General features: G+C 48.8%; 1 protein-coding gene and 1 long non-coding RNA gene across 4 annotated transcripts in view; one reads left to right on the forward strand and one right to left on the reverse strand.

Moving 5' to 3' along the window:
* Positions 1 to 1,220, reverse strand: part of znf592 (zinc finger protein 592) — a 197,809-nt gene extending 196,589 nt beyond the window's left edge. For 2 of the 3 annotated variants that reach the window (XM_038784203.1, XM_038784206.1), the window contains exon 1: positions 1,115 to 1,220. The gene's annotated coding sequence lies outside the window, so the exon portion shown is untranslated. The remainder of the gene's footprint in view (positions 1 to 1,114) is intronic. The other variant, XM_038784204.1, reaches the window with a different exon arrangement.
* A 95-nt stretch (positions 1,221 to 1,315) lies between these two features.
* LOC119956884 lies at positions 1,316 to 27,496 on the forward strand. Its single transcript, XR_005458699.1, has 2 exons — positions 1,316 to 1,421; positions 27,279 to 27,496. It is a non-coding gene; the product is annotated as an uncharacterized LOC119956884 (long non-coding RNA).
* Positions 27,497 to 27,800: the final 304 nt, after the last annotated feature.

The following is a 27,800-nucleotide window of genomic DNA, read 5'->3' on the forward strand; positions in this document are numbered from 1 at the left end:
GGGGGGGGGGGGCAGAGGGAGGGGGGCGGGGGGGGCAGAGGGAGGGGGGCGGGGGGGGCAGAGGGAGGGGGGTGGGGGGGGGCAGAGGGAGGGGGGGGCGGGGGGGGCAGAGGGAGGGGGGGCGGGGGGGGCAGAGGGAGGGGGGGCGGGGGGGGCAGAGGGAGGGGGGGCGGGGGGGGCAGAGGAGGGGGGGCGGGGGGGGCAGAGGGAGGGGGGGCGGGGGGGGCAGAGGGAGGGGGGCGGGGGGGGCAGAGGGAGGGGGGGCGGGGGGGGGCAGAGGGAGGGGGGGCGGGGGGGGCAGAGGGAGGGGGGGCGGGGGGGGCAGAGGGAGGGGGGGGCGGGGGGGCAGAGGGAGGGGGGCGGGGGGGCAGAGGGAGGGGGGGCGGGGGGGGCAGAGGGAGGGGGGGCGGGGGGGGCAGAGGGAGGGGGGGCGGGGGGGGCAGAGGGAGGGGGGGCGGGGGGGGCAGAGGGAGGGGGGCGGGGGGGCAGAGGGAGGGGGGGGGGGGGGCAGAGGAGGGGGGCGGGGGGGGCAGAGGGAGGGGGGCGGGGGGGGCAGAGGGAGGGGGGCGGGGGGGGGGCAGAGGGAGGGGGGCGGGGGGGGGGCAGAGGGAGGGGGGGCGGGGGGGGCAGAGGGAGGGGGGCGGGGGGGCAGAGGGAGGGGGGCGGGGGGGGAGGGGGGGCGGGGGGGAGGGGGGCGGGGGGGCAGAGGGAGGGGGGGGGCAGAGGGAGGGGGGCGGGGGGGGCAGAGGGAGGGGGGGGCAGAGGGAGGGGGCGGGGGGGGCAGAGGGAGGGGGGGCAGAGAGGAGGGGGGGCAGAGGGAGGGGGGCGGGGGGGCAGAGGGAGGGGGGCGGGGGGGGCAGAGGGAGGGGGGCGGGGGGGGGGGCAGAGGGAGGGGGGCGGGGGGGGGGGGCAGAGGGAGGGGGGCGGGGGGGGGGGTAGAGGGAGGGTTTGGGACCCAAGCCGACTGAAGGGCCCATTGTTTGGCCTCCCCCCTCCCTTCACCATCGGGGGAGGGGGGGGCTGACAGAACGACTGACGCACACACACCCCCCTTCACCCCGCCCCCCAATTAAACCCCCCGCCCGCTCTGTCCCGCCGCCCCCCCGCCCGTTACCATTTCTCGCCGCCGTCTCTCGGGCCGTGGCACCGCTGGGTCACGTGGTTCGCTCCGCACCAGCATTCCGTCCCAGCCCCGGCCCGCCGCCGAACGGTCCGCCGCGTGCGCGCCCCCGGGACGTGCGTGCGCGTGGGCGGGACGGGGCGGCGCGCCTGCTTCGTCAGCGCGCGCCCGCCTCGTGTCGTCACTCGGCGCCGAGGAGGAGGAGGCGGCTCGCGCTCGAGCTTGGCGGGAAACGGCCGCCAGGGGCGGTTCGGCCCATCCCCTCATCCTTCCCCACCCTGGGGGCGGGCGAGATGTGGTGGTAGGTTCTGGCTGGCCTGTGGGGGTGGGTTAACTCTTCCCTCGCGGATATTTGTTTTTTTGTTGGAAAAGAAAATATAAAAGTGACGGATTCATTCCACACAGTCGGTGAGCCGGTGCCGGGATCGAACCTGGGACCTTGGTGCCCTGAGGCAGCAGTGCTAAGCCACCGTGCTGCCCCCTCACAGATTTAACAGTGAGTGCCGGCTGGCATTTTTTATTCATAAAATATGGGAGGGGAAACTGGTTCATTGGCAGCACCCAATCGGCCTGCCTATCACCGGGGCTGCACATCACCAAAATCTGTCCTGGTCCACTCACGTCGACGCTGCCACCAAGAAAGCAGAACAGCGCTTATACTTCCTCAGGAAACTAAGGAAATTCGGCATGTCCACATTAACCCCTTACTAACTTTTACAGATGCACTATAGAAAGCATCCTATCGGGCTGCCTCACAGCCTGGTATGGCAACTGCACGGCCCAGGACCGCAAGGAACTTCAGAGAGTCGTGAATACCGCCCAGTCCATCACACGAACCTACCTCCCATCCATGGACTCCCATATACACCTCACGCTGCCTGGGGAAAGCGGGCAGCATAATCAAAGATCCCTCCCACCCGGCTTACTCACTCTTCCAACTTCTTCCATTGGGCAGGGGATACAGAAGTCTGAGAACATAGGACTCAAAAACAGCTTCTTCCCCACTGTCACCAGACTCCTAAATGACCCTCTTATGGACTGACCTCATTAACACTACACCCTGTCTGCTTCATCCGATGCCAGTGCTTATGTAGTTACACTGTATACCTTGTGTTGCCCTATTATGTATTTTCTTGAATTTTGTTTCAGTCCCTTTTCTTCCCATGTACTGAATGATCTGCTTGCAGAAAAATACTTTTCACTGTACCTCGGTACACGTGACAATAGTCTGCACAGAAAGAGGCCATTCAGCCCGTCGCGTCTGCACACTGTTGCTTCACCCCGGCCTAGTGTGGGGTCATTCCAGCCCTGCCCCCCCCCCCCACAATCACAATGCAGGCGCAACGGCTGATATTTTTAATAAAAATATCCACGGTCTTTGTATCCGTGGCTGCCCGATAATTACAGTCACCAGGTTTGTAAGTTTAAACGCGATTATTGTTTACTTGCAGCAAGGACTATCATCCAATATGCAATAAATAAATAGATTGGGCAGCACGGTGGTGCAGTGGTTAGCACTGCTGCCTCACTGCGCCGAGGTCCCAGGTTCGATCCTGGCCCTGGGTCACTGTCTGTGTGGAGTTTGCACATTCTCCCAGTGTTTGCCTGGGTTTCGCCCACACGACCCAAAATGTGCAGCATAGGTAGCTTGGCCACGCTAAATTGCCCCTTAATTCGAAAAAATGAATTGGGTACTCTAAATTTATAGAAGTAAAATAAAATAAATAAACTGATTAACAGCAATCTGATACCTACTGCACGCTTTATCTGTCCCACCCTCTACCCACACACGTATACACAAGACCGACAAACAGGATGTCTTTGCTTCAGATGGTGATTCTTTAGCAAATTTTCTGCACCGCAAGCTTGCTGATTAAAGCCTCTGGTTTATAGCCGTTAATTGTCTTCTTTGCAGATTCATTCATTCGGGGTCCCTGTAGATTAGCAAATGCAGTACTCACAGGCTATCTGGAGAGACACTTGCAAACCTTGCTTCCAGCTTGTGGTTTGACTTCAGGCCTCTGCACCCGGAGGCTTGATGGCGAGAAAGTCAGCCATCACAGTGGAGGGAATTAGCTGAATCTTTTTGGAGAGAGTTAGTTGGATCTCTTCATCAGGTTGACAGAAACCAAACTCAAGCCTTCGGGCTCTGAAAAATGTATCAGTGGGATTGGATCCAATCACCACTGTTCCCGAGCAGAGCTCAGCCTTTTGTGCCAATTCATTGGCCACCAGCCAATCAATCAAACTGAGTCCTCACTGATGCTGGCCAGCCTGCAATCACCAGTTTAAACCAGCACCGATTTCTGGGTTCTGCTGTTTGAATTAAAGGTACAGGCTTCTTACAGACTGCTTGCCTTACAGTCAATCATCCATAGATCAAAAAAGCAACAGCAAAATAAAAGAAAGAGGAAAATTAGGGAATGAACAGGAAGGACCTTGTCTCTTTCCAAGAGCAGTGCATTTCTCCCACTCCTTTCCCACACCCCGACATTAAACAAATCTCTCCAGTATTTATCCAGTTCCCTGTTGAAAGGTATGAGTGAATCGACCTCCAGCACCCTCCCGGGAAGTGCATTCCTAATCCTACCCATTCCTGAGAAGGAAATGTTTTCCTCCTTGTTGTTGCCACTTGGCCCTTTTGCCAGTACCCTTAATTCTGTATTCCATTTGGAATGCATGAACAGATAATAAACTTTTACGTCACAAGTAGGCTCACAGTAACACTGCAATGAAGTCACTGTGAAAAGCCCGGAGTCGCCACATTCCGCACCTGTTCGGGTACGTAGAGGGAGAATTCAGAATATCCAAATGACCTAACTGCACGTCTTTGAGACTTGTGGGAGGAAACTGGAGCACCCGGAAGAAACCCACGCAGACACGGGGAGAGCGTGCAGCCCCCGCACAGACAGTGACCCAGCAGGGAATCGAACCTGGGACCCTGGAGCTGTGAAGCAACTGTGCTACCGTGCTGCCCATGTTTATGTCAGTTTTTATGTATGTCTTTAAACCTCTGTAAAATTGCTGTTTCCACATGGGGGAAAGTTCCATGTTTGGAAAAGGAATATTCATAAAAATTTCTTTGTGAAGGATAAACAAGGTATCTGAGTAGAAGTTTTTTTCAGTGGACTGTTAAGGGTAAACTTTGTAATTATTTGGACTGTCGTGCAAGCTCTGATCCTGTGTATGTACATTTGACACAAAGAGGGGGAGATATCCTGAATTACAATTTGAGCTAGCATGAAGATGGACTCGATATTTACAGCCACCAATTGGAGACTTAAACAGACAGTCTTATTGAATGTGGAGCAGGCTCAGTGGGCTGTATGGCCCATTTCTCCTATGTTCCTATAGTTGGGAGAAACTGGGGAAGTTACAGAATAAATGGATCAGATCCCGATATAACAATTCACATTCATATTTTGGATAGGTTTTAAATCTTGCAGTCTGAGCAAAAACATGTTTGACTTCATCACTGAAGGATGCTCTCACAATACTGGTGTGCAATAATGTGACAAAGAGAATCAAAATTCAAATGTAGTAAAACAACAGGAAGGAGCTTTTTTTAATTCTTCAACAACAATTATTTTTTTTAAAAATAATTTTTATTGAGAAATTTTGATTTTATACAACATTGACGCACCTTAGTAAAATACCGAAAATAACAATAATATTAACAATCATATACATTTGCCCCATCTCCATGAACAACCCAGCATTTTAACAACAACGCAAATGAACACACTATAAAGTTACAGAATAAACACTACAATAATGCACCCCCCCCCTCCTCCCGGGTTGCTGCTGCTATTGACCCAGTTACCTATCTCTGAGCCAGGAAGTCCAGAAAGGCTGCCATCGTTTATAGAACCCTTGTATTGATCCTCTCAGGGCAAATTTGACCTTTTCCAATTTTATAAATCCCGCCATGTCACTGATCCAGGTCTCCACACTTGGGGGCCTTGCATCCTTCCATTGTAACAGAATCCTTCGACGGGCTACTAGGGACGCAAAGGCCAGGACACCGGCCTCTTTCGCCTCCTGCACTCCCGGCTCTACCGCAACTCCAAAAATCGCGAGTCCCCACCCTGGTTTGACCCTGGATTTCAACAACAATTATAATAACAGGAAACAGCAACAAGATATTTTTCCACTGACAAGTTTTGAAATATTGCATTGTACCATATACCCTGGGCAGACTTTAATCTGGGTAACAGGGATCTCGCCCGCCAGGTAGCGGGACCCAGTTCTCCGCTGCAGGCAGCACCAACAGGAGCAGTGGCATCTTATGGAAATGCACCCACTGCCACCGAGACTGGTGGCGGCTGCTGGCAATGCACCCATGACAATCCTGATTCTTTTGCTGCCAGTCTGGGCTCAATAAAATTTGAGACGGATTTGCAGGTATCAATTATTGTTTATTTTAACCAGCTTGCAAGGCTGACTCACTCGTAGGACCTCAGAACACACAGCCGTCTTCTAAGGCTCCCAAACGCAAGTGAGAGAGAGCACAAAGGCATTACTGCACATATAGTTCAAATCACATCAAGATTCACATACAAGCTTCCCATAGGCCAATGTATACACCTCCTGACCTGGCCATATATCCTGATTGGCTCACTTTGCATTCCCCAATACTGGGCCTCTTGTTACCCAGCATCCTTTTCCCCATTCTCTACACGAGGCGAAGCTCCCCTCCCCCCTTCCTGGCCATGCTTTCTGAATCCCTTTGTCCTTTGTTTGTGAACTTGCTACTATCAGACCGGCACTATCATCTACCTTATTCTAACTAATAATCCTACTGTCTATCACATTTGTTTGTTCAATTCTTCACCCAGAGGCCCAGATCAATGAAGGGCCCAGATCACAGGTGAGTGAGGAAAGTCATTTCAAGATGGCGCCGGAGCGAGGCGACTCTCTGCAAGCTCTCCCCAACAGATCCACTTTTTACTTAACTTATACTCGTTCTAATCTTTTCCCTATTATGTATTTTCTTGAATTTTGTTTAATTCCCGTTTCTTCCCATGTACTGAATGATCTGTTGAGCTGCTTGCAGAAAAATACTTTTCACTGCACCTCGGTACACGTGACAATTAACAAATCCAAATCCAATCCAATCCAATAGGGTTTGTGGGAGAGGGGAGAGCGTTGTCAGAGGCAAGGACAGGGGTATGGTTTTAAGTGCTTTCCCCATACGCACCCCTCCCACACCCCCCAAATCGAGTGTCCAACAACAAGGTTCGTCCATGTGTGCCTGCAATCAAACCTAACGGGATTTGCTTTTCGGTTTTCACTGTGGTGACTCCTGCTGCTGGCTGAATGCTGAGGATCTTAAATCGGCATGAATTGCCCATTTGAGGTTCCTAATAGGTTTCCTTCTGGGACGTCCTCCACAAGCCTTCCTGTCCTGGATTTAATCAGGAGGTGGGAAGGTGGTGGGGTCCCCACCTGGCGCCCTTTCGCCTTAGAACATAGAACAGTACAGCACAGAACAGGCCCTTCGGCCCTCAATGTTGTGCCGAGCCATGATCACCCTACTCAAACCCACGTATCCACCCTATACCCGTAACCCAACAACCCCCCCCTTAACCTTACTTTTATTAGGACACTACGGGCAATTTAGCATGGCCAATCCACCTAACCCGCACATCTTTGGACTGTGGGAGGAAACCGGAGCACCCGGGGGAAACCCACGCACACGGGGAGGACGTGCAGACTCCACACAGACAGTGACCCAGCCGGGAATCGAACCTGGGACCCTGGAGCTGAGAAGCATTTATGCTAACCACCATGCTACCCTTGTACTGATCTGAATGGAACTAGTGTCAAAAAGATGACATGACGCACTACTTCAAAAGGGAAATAAACAAGACCATCTAGGAATTCACTTTTACATCCGTTCAATCCTGACAACAATCATTATGTGCTAGACCAGAGGTTTTCAAACTCAGGGTCGCGACCCACGGATGGGTCTCGAGCAGGTTTCTGGAGGGTCGTGGCGCTCGGTCGCAGCGTTCCCGATCGCGGGAGGAATACCTGACAGCTGTGGCTGGCTTTTTAAAATGCCGGCTGCGACGGACTTTTGAGATTGGCAGCCTCCCCGCCCGTGCGTGCCGGATTAAGCAGTATACAGGCCCAGAGCCCAACGGAGTGGACCGCCTCCTGATGTCAGCACGTTGTCCGGGGCCAGTTTTTGTCAGCAAACAGCGGAGTCCCCCTACCGGAAACAGTGGCAGAGAGCAGGTCATGCTCCCCGTGCGCTGACGTCACGTGTTCAGGACGCGAGATTCCACCATTTTGCAGCTGCGAGCAGTGCTGGTGTGAACTCCCGGGCCTCTGGTGAACAACCCAGGAAGAGGAAACTGAAAACGAACAAAGCAGCATAAAGAAGATTACTTGAGGTATGTGTTATTAATTGTGCCACTACAAATCTGGATTCAAAGCTCATGTGTGTTATATGCAGGGAAGCACTAGCAAATGAAAGTTTAAAACCCTCAAGACATTTGAAGACTAAACGTGACGCGTTTGAGGGCAAACTTCTTTATTTTGTTCAATGGTGCAGTGAGATCTTAAATCATCAGCTAAAGTCATGATCAGAAATGTGGGGCAGCACGGTGGCGCAGTGGGTTAGCCCTGCTGCCTCATGGTTCCCAGGTCCCTCATTCGATTCCGGCTCTGGGTCACTGTCTGTGTGGAATTTGCACATTCTCCCCCGTGTTTGCGTGGGTTTCGCCCCGACAATCCAAAAGATGTGCAGGTTAGGTGGATTGGCCACGCTAAATTGCCCCATAATTGGAAAAAGAAATGAATTGGGTACGCTAAATTTAAAACGTTTTTTAAAAAATGATCAGAAACGTAACATTGAATAACAAAGCAAGTGACACCGTGAGGACCAAGCAGGTGCACCTATACCAGTAAAGGTAAGTGAAAAAGCCGAAGGACAATTGACGTGGATCGCAAAGGTCGGCCGACATGGGTCGCAAAGGTAGGCCGACGTGGGTCCCGAATGATGGCCAGTTGGTAAAAATGGGTCCCGGGCAAAAAAGTTTGAAAAATACTACGAGGCCAAAAACAACTATTATCGTAGTATTGCTACTCCTGTACCTCGCCAGCCCTTTGTGACACATCCGTATCTTTTTTTCAGGATTATTGGCTGCACTCTGGTCACACTTTTCCTATCACATTCTTTGTTTCAACTGCCTTGATGAATTACCTTAATTGCATTTTTAAATGTCACATATTGGTGCCCACCTTTGAAAAAAGAGTGCAATTGGAACATCTACATGGACAATATCCTCTCAGTTTTATCTATGATATATATTTCATCAAATTATGAAACAATTCTAATGTCCTTTACTCTGACATTCATATCAGGTCAATTTTAAGCTTAACCAGTCAAATCTTCTGTATTGAGCAAATGCTCATAAGCAGTGATTGCTCTGTGAAATATGAGCTTGTCAGTCACACTTCATGTCAGCAGTTTAAATGCATCAAATAGAAATAATTGATCACTGTCTCCATTATACTGGATGCACAGCCAACTTCAGCTTTGTGCCAGGCTTGCAAATTTGTTATTCTTTGTCTCCAAAGTAAAATTAAGTAGTTCATGATAGACTTAAGCGGTTATTAATTTAAATGCCAAATTTCTCGGAAAAAGATTTAAAATGCTCTTTAGTTTTGAAATGTAAAAAAACTCCATAGTTCTGGATGGAGAAATGCGGCCTTTCACTTGCACTGGGAGCATTCTATTCATGCACACTTGCATACTCAGACTGTGGTTTGTCCGATCAGATGACAGTGATAGTTTTGGCACAGCTGGAACTTCAAGCCCAAGCTTGGAAGAAGAACTAAAGACATTAATGAATGTACGTTTGGATACAATAGATGATGCAGACGTTAGTTCATCATGTGGACCCCATTAATGTAATCCAGACCAGACTCTCATGCGAACTCTCAACAAATGGTGGGTGGATGAGGAAACGATCTCTGGCAGTTAGGTAACTTAGGTGGGGAGGCAGTTGGAAGGTGACCATGGTGGAGTGTTCATTGGATGCCTAGAAGTAAACAAGAAATACAATTGCAATAATGTGAAAATTTTTACCAATTTGCACTGAGTTTCTGAATCCAAGGCATTGGTCTAAATTGGAAACAGAAGTCTTCCCAGTAATGAACCCTGGAGCTCCTGAGTCTGTCTGCATCCCCAATATTCCCCATCTTGACATTGCTCCAGTGATTCGGTGGATAGGCCATGCTAAAATTGCCCCTTAGTGTCCAAAGATGTGCAGGTTAGGTGGGGTTACGGGGATATGGCGGGAGTGGGCCTAGGTAGGATGGTCGGTGCAGACTTGATGGGCAGAATGGCCTCCTTCTGCACTGTAGGGCTTCTATTATCCTGTGACCAGCACCTGCTCTTTTTTTAACCTTCTATTCAAATTTTGCCCTCAGTTTTGAACTTAGTAACTTCTCATGAGGGACGTTAAAAATACTTAAGTAAGGGGCAGCACGGTGGCGCAGTGGGTTAGCACTGCGGCATCACGGCGCTGAGGTCCCAGGTTCGATCCCGGGGTCACTGTCCGTGTCGAGTTTGCACATTCTCCCCGTGTCTGCGTGGGTTTCGCCCCCACAACCCAAAAACGTGCAGGGTAGGTGGATTGGCCACTCTAAATTGCCCCTTAATTGGAAAAATGATTGGGTACCCTAAATTTATAAAAAAAACAAAAACAAATACCTAAGTAAAAATGCTGTAAGGTATACCAGAGTTATCTTGTATTGTCACTTCTCAAATAAATTTAAGAGGTCAATCATGCAAAATTTGCCCCCTCTGCTTTTGAATGGTTTGTTTTTGTACAGTAATTCTGATAATCGATTCCGTTATTTTACATGGAATTGAAAAAAAGATTGATACACTTCTAGTTTCCTGTTTTGTTACCACTTTTGAATATGGGTACCACATTTGCTAGATTCCAATCTACCTGTCCAGGGTCTGCCATAGCTCAACGGGTAGTATTCTCATCTGTTGAGTCAGAAGGTTATGAATTCAAGACCCAATCCAGAACTTGAGCACAAAACATCTTTGCTGACACTTCAATACTGAGGTGATTGCACTGGAGGGGATACAGAGGAGATTCACCAGGATGTTGCCAGGGATGGAGATCTGAGCTATAAGGAGAGACTTGATGGGCTTGGATTATTTTCTTTAGAGCAGAGAAGCCTGAGGTGGGTATGATTAAGGTGTATAAGATTATGAGGGGCTTGTACATGGCAAATAAATTAAGGGGTCAGTCCCAAGGGGGCATAGTTTTAGGGTGAGGGGCAGGGGATTCCGAGGGGGTTTGAGAATTCTTTTCACTCTGGGTGGTGAGAAGTTGGAATGCACGACCTGGGAAGGTAGTGGAGGCTGGAAACCGTACAACCTTAACAAAGCACTCAGATGAGTACTTGAAACACCATCATATTCAAGGATATGGGACATGTACTGATGGCACAGTGTTTAGACCTGCTGCCTCACAGCGTCAGGGACCTGGGTTCAATGATGGCCATGAAACCATTGTCGATCGTCGGAAAAACCCATCTGGTTCACTAATGTCTTTCAGGGAAGACATTCTTACCCGATCTGGTTTACATAGAACAGTACAGCACAGAACAGGCCCTTCGGCCCTCAATGTTGTGCCGAGCCATGATCACCCTACTCAAACCCACGTATCCAACCTATATCCGTAACCCAACAACACCCCCCCCTAACCTTACCTTTTAGGACACTACGGGCAATTTAGCATGGCCAATCCACCTAACCCGCACATCTTTGGACTGTGGGAGGAAACCGGAGCACCCGGAGGAAACCCACGCACACACGGGGAGGACGTGCAGACTCCGCACAGACAGTGACCCAGCCGGGAATCGAACCTGGGACCCTGGAGCTGTGAAGCATTTATGCTAATCACCATGCTACCGTGCTGCCCTACATGTGACTCCAGACCCACAGCAATGTGGTTGACTCTTAACTGCCACCTAAAGGGCAATTAGGGATGGGCAATAAAATTGCTGGCACAGCCTGCGATGCCCACGTCCCACGAACAAATAAAAAAAAAATTCTGACCTTGGGTGACTGTGGAGTTTGCACATTCTTCCCTTGTCTGCGTCGGTTTCCTCCGGGTACTCTAGTTTCCTCCTACAGTCCAAAGGTGTGCAGGTTTTATAATAACAATCTTTATTGAAATGAAATGAAAATCGCTTATTGTCACAAGTAGGCTTCAAATGACATTACTGTGAAAAGCCCCAAGTTGCCACATTCCGGCGCCTGTTCGGGGAGGCTGGTACGGGAATTGAACCAGCGCCGCTGGCCTACCTTGGTCTGCTTTAAAAAACAGCTATTTAGCCCTGTGCTACCAGCCTCTGTCCAGTCACAAGTAGGCTTACATTAACACTGCAGTGAAGTTACTGTGAAAAACCCCTGGTCGACACATTCCGGTGCCTGTTCGGGTGCATGGAGGGAGAATTCAATATGTCCAAATTACCTAACAGCGCGTCTTTTGGGAGGAAACCGGAGCACCCGGAGGAAACCCAAGCAGACACGGAGAAAGTGCAGACACTGCACAGATGGTGACCCAAGCCGGAAATCGAACCTCGGACCGTGGCACTGTGAAGCAACAGTGCTAACCTGATGAGACCATCAATTCACGCGACACGTGGTTAGAAGTGAACAGTGGTTTTAATCGTCTTACAACAGAGCCTTCCTGCGACGAGATGGACTCCAGATGAATTGGCAGGCAGGCTCACAACATCAACCTTTATACTTCTGGTTAAGGGGAGGAGCCGTGGGCGGAGCCAAGGGTGGAGCCCAGTACAAGCTCCTCGTCTCCCCCTATGGGTAGAGCCACGCAAATACACGCTAATACGAGGTACAGGCTCAACACATGTACCTGTGTGGATTATTAGTATTTATAATTCACCACATAACCACTGTGCTACCGTACTGCCTGTCCGGTGGATTGTCCATGCTAAATTGCCCCTTAATGTGCAGATTAGGTTATGGGGATCGAGTGGTGTGGGTGAAATGGTTCACCTACGTAGGATTCACTTTCAGAGGGTTCGTGCAGACTCGATGGGCCCAATGGCCTTCTTCCGCGCGGTAGGGATTCTATGATTCCAACTGGGATTAGTGTGAGATTAGGGGTAATAATTGCCTGTGCGGACTTGATAGGCCGAAGGGCCTTTTCTGCACTGTACGACTATGTGGGCGTGATCCACCGGCTGCGTTGCACTTTCCCTTGAGCGTGGTGCGGCTGGTGAATCCCGGGAGAGCCCTTTCCAAGGCTTCCTAGACGTCTTCACTCCTCGTGGGATACACACAAGTTCCGTGAGGCTTCGGAGTCAGAATTCCGGCCACACCGGGCGGATCAAACAGCCCTCACCAAAGCCGGTTTTAATCCAACATTGGTGAACCTACCGGCCTCGCAGGATCCACCAACCTCCCCAGCGAGGCTGCAGCTAGGCGCCCTGCAGTACTGGTCCACACAAACATGGACCTGTTGAAACGGAACTCAGGGGATTTCCCGGGCCATTAGAAACCCCTGGGTGGTTAGAGTCGGCGGAAGCTGGCTCCCTGTCCCCCCCTCCCCCCCCCGGAACGTGGGCACCTTGACACTGCCCAACTGGCACCTTGGTACTGCCAAGCTGGCAGGAGCACTGTCTGGGTGCCAAGGTGACACTGCCATGGGCCAGGGGACGAGGAGGGCCATGCCCATGAATGGAGGGCGGCGGGGGGTATTTGAAGGGTGGGAGTGTGTAGGGCAGGGAATTAGGGGCCTCTGGGAGGTTGGGGGGAGGGTGATGGGTGTTCCTGGAAGGGAGGGGATGCTTGAAGAGGGCTTGGGGCGGCCTGAAGAGGTGGTCCCCCAGGGGCCCATAGCGGGCTGTCCTCACTTGGAGGGTGTGGGGTAGTACACATATGTGTGTGTGGGGGGGGGGGGGTGACATTGCCCATGGGTGGGGAGGTTTGGGGGACTCAAGCTCACTTAGAGATCGGGGTACCCTTTCAAAATGGCGGCCCTATCTGGGGTTCAGTGTGGGCTAAACCGGTGAGAAACTCCCCAGAAAGTGACTAAGTGTCATTGAATAGCGGTGGGGAACTCCCTGAAAAACCCGCCACAGATGAATTTTGAAGTAATTTGGGAAAATCACGCTCTACAGAGCAACTAACTTTCAGACAAACGTAAAAACCATTACACCCCCTCAAGTAGACATGGCTCTAATCGAAGAAGAGAAAAGGGGTTTTCATGTCCTGGCATGTATTTATCCCTCAGCAACCATCATTGAAAGCAACATTACTTGGGTCATGACCACTTTGCAGTTTGAGAAAGTAGTTGCTGTGCTCCCTACATTATAACAGTGACTACACTTCTCAGGTATGGCTGCGTGTATTTCTTGTTGATTACATCACACACCCAGCATCACACATCATGCGAGACTTATGTTTCATTTTCTCAATAGGAGTAATTAGAATGCTATCGGTAAGAAACAAACAAAAAGCGATAAATCATTTGAAACCTGCCAGTTAGGAACAGCTAAATACCTATGTAAACAGTGAATTGAGGATATGCCCTCTAGTGCAATCACTCTGAATATTGTTTGAAAATCTATTCCACTGCCATGTAAACACTCATTAGCTGAGGAACTTTGAAATAAGATTTATAATTTCATAATGTTCTTTCCAATTTAGCAATTTTTTTTATTAAGCCGGCTTATACAATAACATCTCTATTGAAATGGCACAAGGGGCCATTATCCATCTGAGGCTTGTGCATCTGGCAGAATCTGAGCTTTTGAGGTTATATTCTTCCCACAGTTGCCATCCCATCAGCTGAAGAGGCTTAACTGCAACTCTCATCAAGCATCAGCCCCTGTAATTCCCAGCATGTGTGTACATGTATGACTTCCAACAGCTAAACCGTGAAGTTCAACTTGAAGTCCAAATCCTACAGCGTTAATTATGAATGGCATTTTCAAATTACTGTAGAACAAACACTGAAATGCACATTCAAATATTTTTAAAGCCAACTTTTGATTTTATAGCTATTGTCAGTAGCTGCACTTTATTGCAGACAAGACTGAATAAGGAAGGGAAGAGAGACAATTTTAAACTAACTCGCCTGCAGAAAAGCGAATAGAATCTGGTACGACACTGGCTTTCTGCTTGATGAGTTAAGCCAAAGTTGTGTTCGAACAACGGGAAAAGAAACAGGAAATAAATATGTTTGCTTGTGAGAGTGAAAGAAAGAAAGCCCAACGAGGGAGAAAAATGTATGTACAGGGAAGAAGGTTATACATTGTGTGTGCTGTGGGCACCCATTGTGGTGCTGCAGTTTTCCCCAAGCACTGCTTAACCTGCAATGCTGTCCAATCTTGCACGGTACACAATGCCATGATCCCTAATGCTGGCTGTAAAATCCAAGGACATGTCACTCCAATGCTGTCAAAACCCAGGGTGAATCCTTCAGCCAGTGCTACCAAATTCAAGATCTAGCCTCGCGGGTAAACCCCAGGACTTTCATGTAGGGCTGCCAAAGCTTAACACACTCACAATTGTGATTCTAATCTCCAGGACTCTCGTTGATTTTAGCTGGGAAGTGGCAAATGCTATAGTTGCCTTCAGTGACCCTTGAGTAAGGAGAGAGTCATAGTGCTCAGGTTTCTGTTATCCAGAGCCTGAGGTGGAAACTGCCCATGTGTGGATGTTGGGTGGGTACAAGCTGTGCTACCTCCTGCAGCTGAATAGCGTGCATAAGTTCCCGAATAAAGAATAGTCACTTGGGCTAAGGACAGGATCAAGTTCCCGTAACAGCCTCCCCGAACAGGCGCCGGAATGTGGCGACTAGGGGCTTTTCACAGTAACTTAATTGAAGTCTACTCGTGACAAGCGATTTTCATTTCATTCATTTCAAGTGTCATTTTGGTATGAATAATGCTCAGCAACGGAGGGGAGTTGAAATTAAAATAAAAATGGCTTGGATGGGTGTTAATTATGGTGGGTGAGTTGCACTGACCTAGTTGAACTATTATCGTATTCAATGTTCTGATAATATGGTGGAACGGTTACATTATGAGAAAGGACATAGAACAATGTGCCTTGTTGAGGCTGAAAGTTTACTGGCTGACCATATTATCCAGATTAAACATGAAACAAATCAAAACTACATTTCAGACCATGAATGTTAATCTATATTAAATGTGAAAGATTTAACCTGGGAGTTTAATCAGATGGGGACATAAACGGTAAGTAATACTTTGTTTTCCAAATGAGAGTGAGAACTGGCCTTTGAGTGATGACAGGATTTGCAAATTTTGAGAGTTTGATTTGCAATTTAACTTTACATATATTTGCGTAAGAATTGACAAATGTCTAATCATCTAGGAAAATTAAGGACAGACCTGTCCGCGGCTTGACAAGCTGAGTGTCACCAGTTTGGCAAGTAGGAAGAGGGCGGATTTGTAGAGGTGGCACAGGCTTGTCTCTGGTGGGTGGGGTACAGGCGGTTAAGATGAATATCCTGCCAAGACTCATGTTCTTCTTCAGTGCCTTCTGATCTTTCTGCCCGAAGCGTTTTTCTGGGGGTTGGGGCGGCTTATAACGGGGTTTATACGGGTGGGGCAGCCACCTCGGATTCGGCGGGGAGGGGGGTCTTACAGAGGAAGAGCCGGGGGGGGGGGGGGCTGTTGGCACTGGCGAACCTGTTTTACAACTGGGCAGCCAATGCGGAGGGGTGTTGGGTTGGTTCAAGGACTAGGACGTGATTTGGGTACGGGTGGAGTCAGGGTCATGTAGGGGGTGGTGTCTGGAGGCATTGGCAATGGCTACTCTGCCGTTTGCTCCAGCGAAATATTCGGTGAACCTGGTGGTTGTCTCCATGTTATATGGCGGCAGCTTCGCCAGCATTTCAAGCTTGGGGGGGGGGGTGCCAAGGTGGTCCCCTATCTGTGGGAACCATTTGTTTCAGCCGGGGAAACATGATGCCACTTTTGGGAGTTGGAAAAGTATGCAGCTGGATCGGGTAAAGGATTTATTTTTGGGTGATTTGGTTTGCTGACTGGGAGGAGCTGAGCGGCTAGGCAGGTCTTGGGGGATCGATATGTTCAGGTACTTTGATTGGGCCCGGCGAGCTTTCCTGGTGATGCTGCCGTCCACTTTGCTGGAAAGGATTGTTTCTTGTGCGGGATCGGAGGAGGGCAGCACGTCTGGGATATATGAGTGGATCATGGGGGAAGAGCAGGTCTCGGTGGAGGAGGTGAAGGCTAGGTGGGAGGAGGAGGAGCTGGGCCCCATTTTGCAGGACGAGAAGAGTGAGTCCGTCGGGTGAATGCTACGTAATCCTGCGCAAGGTTAAGTTTGATACAACTCAAGGTGGTGTTCAGGGCACATCTCACCAAGGCCAGAATGAGTCGTTTTTTTGAGGGGGTTGAGGATAGATGCGAGCGGCACTTGAGGGGCCTGCGAGCCATGTGCACCTGTTCTGGTCCTGCCCCAAATTGGTTGGTTTTTGGGGGGCCTTTCCTGACACCATATTGGCGATTTCATACGTGGATTTGGAGCCCTGGCCATTAGTAGCGACATTTGGGGTGTCAGACCAGCCGGAATTGAGGATGGGGATAATGGCGGATGCTTTGGCATCTGCCTCATTGCTGGCTCGGCAGCTGATCCTCCTGAGTTGGAGGCAGGCGGCATTGCCCAGTGCCACAGCGTGGCCGGCTGATTTGATGGAGTTTTTGCATCTCAAGAAGGTTAGGTTCACGGTGAGGGAAGCGATTGACGGGTTCTATCGTAGATGGCGCAAGGATCTGGTCACTTAGCTGTTGGAGGGGGGGGGGGGTCCTATTGGGGATGGGGGTGGATATAATTGGGGGGCATTTGTTTTTGCTTGGTCGGGTTTATTGAGGTTGTTACATGCTTTATAGTTTGACTGTTATTTATGTACAACATGCTAAATACTTAATTAAAATATTTTCCAAAAAAAAAGAACAGACCTGTCAATTTGAAACTAGTGTGCTATCCTCAGTTTCCCTGGACAGGCGGGTCGAGTATTACCACTGAGTCATAATACTCTCCCATCTTGAACCACTCGCTTATTTTTCTGGTTTCAGTAATTGCTGCTCAGGGTTTGAAGGATGAAACTTCTCCGTTGCTACCGATGTGCGAAAGCAGGAGGCTGGAATCACGCTTAAAGCATTTTGTGAGGTCTTCAAGCTGGTTTTAGTATCTTAGCGTTAGCCGAAGCTGAAAACGGCACTTTCAAATGCTGATCAAATTGACTGTAAACATTTAATGAAGTGTCTGTATAGTAATTGATAGTGGCTGAATCTGCTATAAATGCATGTTTGGAGTAAGTGGATTGATCTTGCCAGGCATTAATTGAAAACAGTAAATCAGAAGGAGACCCTCCAAGTTCTGTGGTTTGGGCACGTACGCTTGTGAATGTTGATCATGCACCAAGGTTTCAAACTAACCTCATTAACTTTCCATAGAATTGTGGCTCGTAAATAAAACTGACATCATTCTTTTTCAGTGTAGTTTTTTAATAAAACCACAGATGTGATAAATGAACTAATCAAGCCCCAATAGTACAGACTACTAGCATGGTTCTTGGGTGTGGATGTCGCTGGCAAGCACCGCATTTATTGCCCATCCCTAATTACCCTTAAGAAAGTGGTGGTGGGCCACCTTCTTGAACTGCTGAAATCCCTGTGGTAGTGTTTTGTTACAAACTTTTGACTTGCTAGTCATTTCAGAGGGTAGTTAAGAGTCAGCCACATTGCTGTTGGTCTGGAGTCACATGTAGACCAGACCAGGTAAGGATGGCAGATTTCCTCCCTTGTCGGGCATTAGTGAACCAATTTTTTTCTTTTTCTTAATCCAATAATCCAATTTAGTTCCCCACGGTAGGCTATTGCAGAAAATAAGGAAGTATGGAATTGAAGGTGATTTAGCGGTTTGGATCAGTAATTGGCTAGCTGAAAGAAGACAGAGGGTGGTGGTTGATGGCAAATGTTCATCGTGGAGTTCAGTTACTAGTGGTGTACCGCAAGGATCTGTTTTGGGGCCACTGCTGTTTGTCATTTTTATAAATGACCTGGAAGAGGGTGTAGAAGGATGGGTTAGTAAATTTGCAGATGACACGAAGGTCGGTGGAGTTGTGGATAGTGCTGAAGGATGTTATAGGATACAGAGGGACATAGATAAGCTGCAGAGCTGGGCTGAGAGGTGGCAGATGGAGTTTAATGCGGAAAAGTGTGAGGTGGTTCACTTTGGAAGGAGTAACAGGAATGCAGAGTACTGGGCTAATGGCAAGATTCTTGGTAGTGTAGATGAACAGAGAGATCTCGGCATCCAGGTACATAAATCCCTGAAAGTTGCCACCCAGGTTAATAGGGCTGTTAAGAAGGCATATGGTGTGCTGGCCTTTATAAGCAGGGGGATTGAGTTTCGGAACCACAAGGTCATGCTGCAGCTGTACACAACTCTGGTGCGGCCGCACCTGGAGTACTGCGTGCAGTTCTGGTCACCACATTATAGGAAGGATGTGGAAGCTTTGGAAAGGGTTCAGAGGAAATTTACTAGGATGTTGCCTGGTATGGAGGGAAGGTCTTACGAGGAAAGGCTCAGGGAATTGAGGTTGTTTTCGTTAGAGAGGAGAAGGCTGAGAGGTGACTTAATAGAGACATATAAGATAGTCAGAGGGTTAGATAGGGTGGACAGTGAGAGTCCTTTTCCTCGGATGGTGATGACCAACACGAGGGGACATAACTTTAAATTGAGGGGTGATAGATATAGGACAGATGTCAGAGGCAGTTTCTTTACTCAGAGAGTAGTAGGGGTGTGGAACGCCCTGCCTGCAATAGTAGTAGACTCGCCAACTTTAAGGGTATTTAAGTTGTCACTGGATAGACATATGGATGAAAATGGAATAGTGTAGGTCAGATAGGCTTCAGATGGTTTCACAGGTCAGTGCAACATCGAGGGCCGAAGGGCCCGTACTGCGCTGTAGTGTTCTATGTTCTAATAGTTTGTGATCATTATTAATGAGTCTGGCATTTTGAGTATTGCTGAAAAAAGAGACACGCCATTAAAGCGTTTCATCTTGCACTCATTAGGACAAATGCAGGAATACCAAATTTTAAAGGGAACAACCATTTACGTTGCATGAGAAAAGGGTGCTGATTGGTTCATAAATGGACTGATTAGTCGAGGCTTGCTATCGAGAACGCACCAGGTAAAAATTATCTCCCAAGCTTCGATTTAAATTCAAAGAAGGCAAGTAGACTCTGGTTGGCCAAAGTGTTGCCATGGAAATGCAAGGGCACTAGTGTTCCCCGTTCTTTTGTTTAATTGAGAAAGGCACAATGTTTAGACCTATTATTTATGTTTGCAGAGAACAGGACCCTGCATATGAATATTACTTGCTGTATGAATGAGCCTATGGCACCACTTTTGATCTTGGCCAGACTGCCCATTCTGTCTCATTACCCTGGAAGGAGAGTATCTCAAACATTTGAGCAACAGACAAAGCTATCCATTTCACGATGCCACAATACAAAAGCAACAGTAGTAGTATTCTCCACTAACAGGGTGCTGCCACTAAGCCGAAAAGACCTTCTGCCTACCACACTAATGAGTAGTGTGGCATATATATTTCAATGCCGGTGTGATGCCAGGTATGTAAGCTGGTGGACTGCATTAAACAGCATGTCCCACACTTAGCAGCAGGCAGACCCTACTCAACCAGTTGCTTGAAACTTAGAACCTGAATTTTTAGAAAGCTCCTGCCATCCAGAGGTTTAGTGTGGTATTATGGGCCAGGGTTTAGAGAACACCAAAGTACATCATGGAGTTCACCTGACCCACAACTTTTAATAGATTTTGGTTTCGGGGAGCACAAGGGCCCACTTTACAGATGTGATGCAACAGAGATCTAAAGCATTTTTAAACAAAATCAATGTTTATTCTATGAATCCAGTTAACATTTAAAAACACATAGTAAAAATCTTATCAACTACCAACACTGATAACACCTCCAAAGATACAGTACTCTAAAGGTAACCCTTAGTAAATTTCCTAACAACACCCATAAGTCAAAGACCCTTTTTAACAGTAGGTTTGCATCCCTTACAGAAATAGGTATTACTTTGAAATCATCAAGTGATCCGGAGACATTCTTTAGCATGCAGAGAGAGAAGCCAAAATACACCTCCTTGGTTTGAATGCAGCTCTCCAACTGAAGACAAAACTAAAACTCAGAGCCAAAAACAGCTTCCAGCTGAAAATGAAAGTAAAACGCCGAACCAGAGCCCAGCTCCACCCACACAATGACATCACTGCAGCCACTTGAGAAGACAAACATTTCTCAAAGTGACATTCCCATGACAATGGGAACACATCTCTACTGATTCCAGCAGCCCCGATGCCATAATCTGCTCTGACGAGGGTTGATTGGCATAAGTTGGGACTTCTGCCCTCAATTGGGACGAAGCCTCACCTTGGAGAACTGCTAACCAATCAGATTGGCTGGCAGTTCTCCAGGCACAGCGCTGTAGAGGCAGTGCATGGAGCTGCGTGGAACTAAGTCCCGGGACATGCAAGACAGGTAAGTGGCAGGGTGGAAGGATAGAGAACATCTGGATGGTGGTTAGGGGTTCAGGGAATAAGCCTGAGAGGAGGGGGAGGTCCAGAGGTTACCAGGCCTTCAGGGGAGGGCCCCTCCCATTCCTGGAAACTTTGTTTATTTGTGGCCACCACCTAACATTCCCCTAACTTTCATTCCCTCACTAGTCTAGAAATTGAGGTTGGGCAGAAAATGCCCCTTAATGGCCACGTAAATGCCATAATTGAAGCACCATTGGAGGTGGGGGAGCCCGGAGGGAAATTTCAAAATCCCTCTTCGCCTCAGAGCTGGGTGGGTGGGGAGTATACATTTCTGGCCATAGTGTCCAACGTTAAATCTGATTCTCTGATAGGAAAGCACTTTATTCAACAATCCTGACATATGCTAATAACTATACTTACAATCGATGTAAAATTATAATTCAAGCTTGGATGGCCTTTATTTTAATCCCAGTAGCATTACAGGTAAAACGGATGAGTTAAGGGCGAGGATTGACAGGTGAAATTGTGATATAGTAGCCATCCCAGAGACGGGGTTGAGGGAGAGGCAGGTTTGAGAGCTCAACCTCCCGGGATATTGAATCTTCAGACGAGACAGAGGAATGGGTAAAAGAGGAGGAGGCATTTCATTATTATTAAGGAGTCAGTTGCTGCAGCTAGGAGAGATGATGGGCTCCACGCCGGCATGAAAACGGTGTTTTACGCCAGGAAAACTGGTGCAAAATGACCACCAATTCCCTGCTCTGGGGGGGGGGGGGGGGGGGGGGGGGAGGAGCCTGCTCTGGTTGGGGGTGGGGCAGCTGGCAGGGAGGCAGTGTAGAACTTCCAGCTATAGCTGCCGATACAGCCCGGAGCATTGCTGGGTCCGTGGCCGCGCACAGCAGCGGCCTGCAGCGGCTGTGCCGTTCTTCATGGCGGACACAGCCTGTGGACCCCCCCCCCCCCCCCCACACAGTGCCCCCAGTCCTGATTGAACCCCCCTGCGCACGGATCGGCCCTCCCCCAAGTGTGGTGACCCTGGACAACGGGTGAGACCACACATGTCCGACGCTGTCGGGAACCCGGCTGGTCGGGGACGGAGCATCGCGGGGCGGGCCTTAGGCAATGGCCTGAGTCCGTGGATACGGCTTGCGGTGTACTCCTAGAGTATGCCTCTTCAGGGGGCGGAGCATCGTGAAAGCGGCGCCGCCCCCAATTTGGCCATCATCAGGGATTCTCCGCCCCCATCCAGCCCGATATCTTGGAGGGGGCATCAAATGAAGATTTTTGGGTAGAGCTTAGGAATTAAATAGGGACAGCCACATTGCTGGGTGTTTATTATAGAACCCCAGATAGTTGGAAATTGAGGAGCAAACGTGCACAATTTGCAGAGGTGTGTAAAAATAATGTTATCATATTTGTTGATTTCAACTTTCCCAAATTAATTGGGATAGTCATCGGGCTTTGATGGATTGGAGTTCTTAAAATGTAAACAGGAGAACCTTTTAGCGCAATATATGGAGGGTCCAACAAGGGACAGTTCAGTGCTGGACCTAATTCTGCTGTATGAAGCCAGACAGATGGTTAATGTGTTGGTGGGGGAGCATTTTAGTGATAGTGACCACAACATGATACAATGTAAGTTTGTTATGGACAAAGAAATAGACAAGTTGCAAAAAAAGGTTATGGATTGGGCGAGAGCGGATTTTAGTAAAATAAGGCAGGATCCAGGTACGGTAGAATGGATTGTTACTTGTGGGGAAATCTGCAGAAGAGCAGGGGGGGGGGGGGGGGGGGGGGGGGGGGGGGGGGGGGGGGAGTTCAAAAATGAAATGAGGAGGGTACAGGCCCAACATTGTTACCTGTAGGGTAATGGGAAGGAGAAACAATCCTGTGGATGACCAGAGACATTTGGGATACAAAGAGAAGGGAAAGAGAGAGGGGCGGCACGGTGGTGTAGTGGTTAGCACTGTTGTCTCATGGCGCCAAAGACCCGGGTTCGATCCCAGTGCCAGGTCACTCTCCGTGTGGAGTTTGCACCTTCTCCCCATGTCTTCGTGGGTCCCACCCCCGCAACCCAAAGAGGTGCAGGGTAGGTGGATTGGCCAAGCTAAATTGTCCCTTAATTTGGAAAAAAAAAAATTGGGTGCTTTAAATTTATTTTAAAAAGAGAAGGGAAAGTGAAGCTTTTGGCAAGTACACGTGGAGCAAATCAGCGGAGGCATTAGTGGAGTACAGAAAGTGCAGGATGGAGCTCAAGAAAGCAATTAGGAGAGCAAAGAGGGGATAAGGGAAAACTCTGGCTGGTAAAAATAGGGTAAATCCCAAGATATTCTATAAGTATATCAATGGGAAGAGGACAACCAGGGAGAGAGTAGGCCCTATCATTAGGGATCAAGTGGGAAATCTGTGGGTGCAGCCAGAGGACATTGGCAGGGTGCTGAACAAATTCTTCACATGTCTTCACCCAAGAGAATGAGGAGGTTGATATGGAACGCGGGGAGAGAGACTGTGAGGTTCTTGAGCAAATTGCACAGGGAGCGACAAGGTATTGGAGGTGTTGTCAGGCTTAAAAGCGGACAAACCTCCAGGTCCGGATGAATTGTTCCTAGGATGCTGTGGGAGGCGAGGGAGGAGATTGCAGGGACTCTGACCAAAATGTTTAATTCCTCTGGCCCCAGGGGACGTGCCAGAGGACTGGAGAACAGCTAATATGGTCCCACTATTTAAGAAAGGTTGTAGAGATAAACCGGGGAACTACAGACCAGTGAGTCTCACGCCAGTGGTAGGGAAACTATTGGAGAAAATTCTGAAGGAGAGAGTCTATCTCCACTTGGAGAGGCACGGTTTGATCAGGAATAATCAGTATGGCTTTGTCAGAGGGAGGACATGTCTAACTAATTTGATTGAATTTCCTGAGCATGTAACCAGGTGTGTGAGGGTAGTGCAGTTGATGTATACATGGATTACAGCAAAGCCTTCGACAAGGCTCCACATGGGAGACTTATAAAGAAGGCAAATTCACATGGGATACAGGGTAACTTAATAAAGTGGATTTGAAATTGGCTGAGCTGTAGGAGACAGAGGGTGATGACAGACGGCTGCTTTAGTGACTGGAAACCAGTGTCCAGTGGCATACCACAGGGATCTGTGCTGGTTCCCCTATTGTTTGTCATTTATATAAATAATTAGTTGACACTGGATAAAAGCAAATTACTGCGGACGCTGGAATCTGAAACCAAAGAGAAAATGCTGGAAAATCTCAGCAGGTCTGGCAGCATCTGTAGGTTTCGAGTCCAGATGGTAGCACGGTAGCATGGTGGTTAGCATAAATGCTTCACAGCTCCAGGGTCCCAGGTTCGATTCCCGGCTGGGTCACTGTCTGCACGGGTTTCCTCCGGGTGCTCCGGTTTCCTCCCACAGTCCAAAGATGTGCGGGTTAGGTGGATTGGCCATGCTAAATTGCCCGTAGTGTCCTAAAAAGTAAGGTTAAGGGGGAGCGTTGTTGGGTTACGGGTATTGGGTGGATACGTGGGTTTGAGTAGGGTGATCATGGCTCGGCACAACATCGAGGGCCGAAGGGCCTGTTCTGTGCTGTACTGTTCTATGTTCTATGACCCTTTGTCAAAGCGTTAGCTCTTTTCTCTACCTACAGATGCTGCCAGACTTGCTGAGATTTTCTCAATAATTAATGAAAATCGCTTATTGTCACAAGTGGGGCTGGTTTAGCACACTGGGCTAAATCACTGGCTTTTAAAGCAGACCAAGGCAGGACAGCAGCATGGTTCAATTCCTGTACCAGCCTCCCCGAACAGGCGCCGGAATGTGGCGACTAGGGGCTTTTCACAGTAACTTCATTGAAGCCTACTCGTGACAATAAGCGATTTTCATTTCATTTTTCATTTCAAGTAGGCTTCAAATGAAGTTACTGTGAAAAGCCCCTAGTCGCCACATTCCGGCGCCTGTTCGGGGAGGCTGGTACGGGAATTGAACCGAGCTGTTGGCCTGCCTTGGTCTGCTTTAAAAGCCAGCTCTTTAGTCCTGTGCTAAACCAGCCCCTCAATTAGGTAGCTCATCAATTAGATGACTATGTGGGGGTAGGATCGGTAAGTTTGCGGATGATACAAAGATTGACTGGGTGGTGAGGCATATGGCGCAGTGGTTAGCACTGGTACTGCGGTGCTGAGGACCTGGGTTCAAATCCCGGCCCTGGGTCACTGTCCGTGTGGAGTTCGCACATTCTCCCCATGAATGCGTGGATCTCACCCCCACAACCCAAAGATGTGCTGGTTAGGTGGATTGGCCATGCTAAAATTTCCCCTTAATGGAAAAATAATGAATTGGCTACTTTAAATTTATTTAAGAAAAGATCGGCCGGGTGGTTAACAATGATGTTGAATGTGTTGGGTTACTGGAAGATAGAGACGGGATGGTCAAATGGGCAAAAAATTGGCGGATGGAATTTAACGCTGAAAAGTGTGAGGTGATACACTTTGGAAGGAGAAATTTGACAAGGAAGTAGTCAGTGAATGGCCTGACACGGAAGTTCCGAGGATCAAAGGGACCTTGGCGTGTTTGTCCATAGATTGCTGAAGGCAGAAGGGCAGGTTAATAGGGGGGTGAAAATAGCATATGGGACATTTGCATAGATTACAAAAGCAGGGAGGTCACGTTGGAGTGTATATAACTTTGATGAGCCCACAGCTGGAGTACTGCGTGCAGTTCTGGTCGCCTCATTATAGGAAGGATGTGATTTCACTGGAGGGGGTGCAGAGGCGATTCACCAGGATGCTGCCTGGGGAGGAACATGTAAGTTATGAAGAGAGGTTGGATAGGCTTGGGTTGTTTTCGCTGGAGCAGAGAAGACTAAGAGGCGACCTGATCGAGGTAGACAAGATTATGAGGGGCATGGACAGGGTGGATAAGGAGCAGCTGTTCCCCTTAGTTGAAGGGTCCTGGCCAAGTGCTGGCAAGTGGGGCTAGGTAGGTCAGGTAGTTTTTCACACATTGGTGCAGACTCAATGGGCTGAAGGGCCTCTTCTACACTATTATTTTGTGACATGTTCACACAAAGACTGGAGTGTTCCTTACTGGGTTGTGCACCATTCCTCACATTATACCAAAAAATACACATACACCACTATGAACTAGGGTTCCAAGTTATCTTCTGGGTTTTGGGATACCCTTGCATTTGACATCAGTGTGGTTTGTCACACCCTTCCCTCTGTAAACAAAGAATATGTCCAGGCATTACACCTTTTTCAATTAAAAGCTTGGGGTGAATGATTCCCTGGTGCATTCCCGTTGGCAATGCCTCGACCAATCAGACTTTGAGTTGCCTTTTTTTGAATTTAGCCAAAGGCTTGTGGGATAACTTTCTCTGTCATTCTCCATGTCGACGTGTCGACCAATCAGAGTCCACTTGCTTGCCTGCCAGCACCCTTTTCTCAGAGTATAAATTGTTGTTCCCTTTGGAATTTGATATTCTTGCATCTGTTCTGATGATCAGTGCAAGAGGAAACGCTACAGCAGCATGTCTCTTTATTTCAGCAATACTCAGGTTCTACATGACAAGCGACTAGCCTGTTCTTCCAGATGTTCTTCCGCCTTGTTTATGGCAGCACGGTAGCATGGTGGTTAGCATAAATGCTTCACAGCTCCAGGGTCCCAGGTTCGATTCTCGGCTGGGTCACTGTCTGTGCGGAGTCTGCACGTCCTCCCCGTGTGTGCGTGCGTTTCCTCCGGGTGCTCCGGTTTCCTCCCACAGTCCAAAGATGTGTGGTTTAGGTGGATTGGCCATGCTAAATTGCCCATAGTGTCCTAAAAAGTAAGGTTAAGGGGGGGAGGGGTTGTTGGGTCACGGGTATAGGGTGGATACGTGGGTTTGAGTAGGGTGATCATGGCTCGGCTAACATCGAGGGCCGAAGGGCCTGTTCTGTGCTGTACTGTTCTATGTTCTATGTTCTATGTATCAATTAGTTGTAGTTAAATGCCACCAGCTTGCATGCTGGAATTTGACTCATCTCTCTAGATCCAGGCCTCTGTATCAGCTCAGTAAAACCAACACTATGCTACCATCCCCTTGTATGCCTTTGATGTTATAATAGTTGATGAGACCATCAATTCACGCGACACGTGGTTAGAAGTGAACAGTGGTTTTAATCGTCTTACAACAGAGCCTGCCTGTGACAAGATGAACTCCAGATGAACTGGCAGGCAGGCTCTCAGCATCAACCTTTATACTTCTGGTTAGGGGGAGGAGCCGTGGGTGGAGCCAAGGGTGGAGCCCAGTACAAACCCCCGTACACTCCCAGTGCATCTCCCCCTAGTGGCAGAGCAGCGCAACTGCTCGTGTGCCGAGCTTACAGAGACATAGTACAACATGTGTAATACAGTGTGAATTACGCTACTGTGATTCACCACAATAGTTCATTGCTAAATCCATGAAGGCTCGAGCTTTCAACTGGTTCGAACTGCTATGCGATATAGTAAAAGCAGGACAACTGACCGTATCTGTGTCTCTCTTCACAGATGCTGGCAGACCTGCTGATTAATACCAGCATTTTCTGTTTACGAGCACGGGCAAGTGTCGTGTATAAATTTGAGATTTTGGAGAGAACAAAAGTCACAAAACAGAGTTAACTCTTCAGGTCTGTGATCTTGCATCAAAACCAACCAGAGAAAAGATGGGAAACAGGATAAACGTCGACATGTTGCGCACTCCAGCGAGAAATAAAATGTAGAACTGAGTAAAGCTGAGTCTTTGCTCTGTATATTTGCGGCTGTTGCCAAGTTGATATTTTTAACTCACTGGGGCCAAAATACATAAAGCCAGTATGGAATAGTTGTGAAGTGTAAAAGTGATTTTTTGGGCAGCACGGTAGCATGGTGGTTAGCATAAATGCTTCACAGCTCCAGGGTCCCAGGTTCGATTCCCGGCTTGGGTCACTGCCTGTGCGGAGTCTGCACGTCCTCCCCCTGTGTGGGTGGGTTTCCTCCGGGTGCTCCGGTTTCCTCCCACAGTCCAAAGATGTGCGGGTTAGGTGGATTGGC

Source organism: Scyliorhinus canicula, chromosome 24 (assembly GCF_902713615.1).
Source record: "Scyliorhinus canicula chromosome 24, sScyCan1.1, whole genome shotgun sequence".
Lineage (NCBI taxonomy): Eukaryota > Metazoa > Chordata > Chondrichthyes > Carcharhiniformes > Scyliorhinidae > Scyliorhinus > Scyliorhinus canicula.